This window comes from Echinops telfairi, unplaced genomic scaffold, assembly GCF_000313985.2.
Source record: "Echinops telfairi isolate 266 unplaced genomic scaffold, ASM31398v2 ScPeMD7_60;HRSCAF=208, whole genome shotgun sequence".
Lineage (NCBI taxonomy): Eukaryota > Metazoa > Chordata > Mammalia > Afrosoricida > Tenrecidae > Echinops > Echinops telfairi.
In genome coordinates this window covers 21,176,588-21,180,542 of record NW_022103958.1, presented here as the reverse complement: position 1 = coordinate 21,180,542, position 3,955 = coordinate 21,176,588, and the positions used below count along the sequence as shown (strand labels likewise).

Below are 3,955 nucleotides of genomic sequence, written 5' to 3'. Positions count from 1 at the left end.
TCACTTGACAGCAGCCAGGGCAAGCAGCTGTTGAAGATGCCGCCGTGCAGGGAATTTTCTGCATTTGTTATCAGGGCACCACGGAGCCCGGCTCAGGAAGGGTCTCCTGAGCTCTCTGCCCAGTCACCTAAAGGGATGATTTGCTAATTTACTTAACTCAAATATATGAAGGGGACACACTTAGGTCAGCCACAGGGAGGGCAAGGAGACATATACAAATAGGCTCAGAATGGTAACATTCACAAAGTGGAGTGGGTGGGGTGGCGTCTGCGGTGAACTAGGAGTCTCACGTCGGAGTTGCAGCCGCTACTTAGCTCTACCTGGCGGTTTGCAGCCCCAACTGGGAGGTAAGTATGTCAGTCTTTTGAAGAGAAGCTCCACATACTACCCAGGAGAAATCAAAACCCCAGTTCTCACTTCTCTGACACCAACTGCAGCACTTTTCCCTCGGACCCTAACTTCTGGGAGCCAGGTCAGACCTCCCAAGTCAAAGGGCACTGCCTTCCAGACAGTCAAGTCTGCCCAAGACTCCAGACAGCAGCTGCAAGCTTGGGACTTCTCATGCCACTTGCACTTCTGACCTGCTGGCTGAAAATCAGGGGTTCCCTCAGAGCCATCAACATACCAGCTGTAAGCCGGAGTCCCACTGGCCACCCCCAACCCCCTCACTTTTGACCTGTTGGTTCCCACTGCTCCCTAGGGTTAGAACAACTCACGGAACCTATGGAAATCACCGGACTTGTGATCACAGTTTTGTTACATCTTACCACGAGCAAAGAGATACACCAAGAGGGCCTAGAGTGTTTTTCTGTCCCCAACGGGACCCTCCAACCTCCCATGTGCTCTGATTCTTTCATCTACCAGGAAAGTTCAGAGGGGGCTTGATAGAAGGAGCAGGAGAAGGAAGGGGTGAGAGGGGACCATGAAGAAGGAGGCTGGAGGAGGCTAGCAAGAGTCAGGAGGCACCGAGGAAGAGATGGCCGGGGAGCATGTCTTGAGGTTGTTGGTAGGTGCCACTTTGATTCATTGTGCCCCTGTGTTAACAGAAAGCAACATTACCCAGCCCTGGGTCACCCTCGTCCTTGTATGCTTGCGCCCTTTGCTGGAGCCACTGTGTCACTCCATCTCACGGAGGGCCTTCCTCTTGCACAGACCCTGTGCTTTACCAAACACGACCAGAGCTTCAACTCCAGGCACGTGCTTCACAGTGGAAACTCATGAATGTAGTCTTTATCGAGGTCTTTGCGGCCAGTCACCAGTACTGTACAAAGTTTAAGCAGAGTGTGTTTGCAAGGCGATTACGATGACACCCTTAGCCAGCCCTGGGAAGGGCAATCTTGTCTTTGGAGATTTCCCTGGGTGTGACCTTCATGGATATCAGAGCACCAAGAGTCCCTGGTCAGGAGCCCTAGCCCCAGCAAGGTGGTCAGAGGGTGCCAGAACCAGTCCTGTAAACGTTGTGAAAGGGCAGTAGTGTGCACATTCCCATCATGACTCCTTCCTGATTCCATAGTTGCTCCTGCTACAGTGATAAATTTGATCTGCTGCCAAATCATAAATCTGTGGTCAATTTCCTTTGAATTCTATTTTCTATAATTAGCAATGTGATCGTAAACCCTTTGGAGACCATTATGGCCTCATGCTACTGGCCTTGCTCATCCAAATGATTTGTCTTTGTCCTGTTAAGATTTAATAAAGCGGTCTCTATAAAATATAGTTGAATTCAGGTCTTCCCCCTAGCCCCCGGAACACGTCCTCAGCAAAACCTGGAGGGAGTGGCCACTGCAAATTCAGACAGGTAAATGGAAGCCCTTAACTTCTACTTGCACAGGCAGCATCAAGGAAGTGTGGTCCCTTGGGGAGGATGGGGAGCAGAGAGAGGGACAGCTAATACGCATGGGGAGTTTCCTCAGTGCTGGTCCTCTTCTCCGGAGGCCTGGTGGGGATGTGAGTTAGGCACTGGGCTGCTAGCTGCCAGACCACTAGATGTGGCCGTCTGCTCCTCCAAAGATTTATAGTCATGGAACCCTATGGAGGGTCACTTGGAATGACTCAAGGGATATGCTTTGTGTGTATTTTTTTGTTTTTAGGTCTTTATAATTTTATTCCAACACAGTGACAATAAATTACGAGCAAATAGTTCTACATAACAGAAGAATGCTTCCCTGGCATTCTTCTGGTAGGTACAGGACCAGAGTTCATTTGATAACAGGGTGCACGCATGTGTACAACTTAATACATTCTTCAACTGCTTGATTGACAGTTCCTTATTGTACATAAAATGTTCTGGGTCGTTCTCACCTTTGTACACCGATTTGCTTGAGTGCTTAATTGTTGCTTCAGGATCAAGGTGGGTGCTTTCATATAAAATCTTATTTTTGATTCCTTCTCTTGCAATTCGTTCCTGGATTCTTTGCTTTGCATAATTAAACCTACAATGGAACTAGCATCCTGAAGTCACCAAAATAGATCCTCCTACCACAACATCACAAGATCTTCTAATCCTACCTTTCCCTTCACGGTCTCTCCAGGCTCCCTCTCAGCAGCCATGAAGACGAACCTGCACCTCCCCCCAGGCCAGCTACAACCAAAGCCACCCAGAGGGGAAGCCAGCACCCAAACTGTGGAGCCGCTCCTTTCCCCCACCTCAGCTCGGGCGCTTTATGCGTATTTCATGCTCCCAGCAACCTATGGGATGTCCTATTATTTCCTTGTGTGGACAAAGCAGAGAGTGGGTAAGTAATGTGCGCCCAATTACTCAGCTCCAAGTGATTCCAGACTCTGTACCCCTAGCTTCTATATTACACTGAAGAAAAAGGGGAGATCTAAGAAAGCGAGAATTTAATGGACAGAGGAGGTAAGGGCCAACGATGATGATAAAGGTAAGCCCTTGAAAAGTCCCTGTGCTAGTCCGGGTAGACTAGAGAAACAAATCCAGGGAGACATTCATATGTGTTTAAGACAGAGCTTTATACATAAGAGCAATTGAATATTGAGAAAACACCCCATCCGAGTCCAGACCAAGTCCAATATTAGCTCATATGTCTAAAACCAATCTATAAATTCCTCTTCAGACTCATGTAGTCATGCAATAATGCCAAATACAGGAAGATCATAGGCCAGTGGGTGGAAAGCCTATGGATCCAGTGGCAGTAGAGGTATCTCAGTGCTGGCAGGGGTCTCCACTTGGCTACTTCAGCTCCAGGGCTCTAGCATAGCTCCATGTGTCTTGTCAGCAAGCATCCCTTACAGGGAATGAGCATGTGGCCCGCCTCCAGTGAGCTATTTATCTCCTTAGTGCCTCCAAATGAGGTCATCAAGCTGTGACCTGATTGACAGGTTAGACTGTACCTCTTCACTCTTAAGTCTCAAATTTACAACAGATCATATAACTACCACAGTCCCACAGACATTGAGTGAGTCAAGGAGCATGGCATTTGCTAATGGGTTTCCACTATCTGGTATGGTAAAGGCTTGGACAATTTTAATTTAAACATTCACACAAAGTGACTTCGCTTTAGCTGATCTTTAGGTGACACTGTTTATTTTCAAGGTCGAAATAGGGTATTTAATCAACTAAAGCCCCTATTCAGAGTCAATTTAGATGTTAACCTTATTCCTGACCATTGCGCCCTATGCCGGTGGGTAATTAATCTAGGCAGGTACCAAGTGTGAGAGAAGGTAAGGCACCAGACTAACCTTAATAGAGGATTTTCTGAATGGGGAGGGGAAGGTATCATTCTATTCTGTAGCAGACTATCAATGGCTTTCAAAGACACAACTAATACCTACATCGAAACCTGCAAAAACGCTGAGCATTCATTAGGGAGGCTTTGATTTTATCTGATCACGAGCCGAGGAGAGACAAAACTGCTACATTGTTTTGAAGTCTGTTAATTTGTGCCCCACATGCTACTTATGATTTAAGGAGACAAAGATCTACATGATGGGCACA

General features: G+C 47.3%; 1 pseudogene; it reads right to left on the bottom strand.

Moving 5' to 3' along the window:
- Positions 1-1,202: 1,202 nt before the first annotated feature.
- On the bottom strand, positions 1,203-3,627 carry LOC123521789 (annotated as a pseudogene).
- Positions 3,628-3,955: the final 328 nt, after the last annotated feature.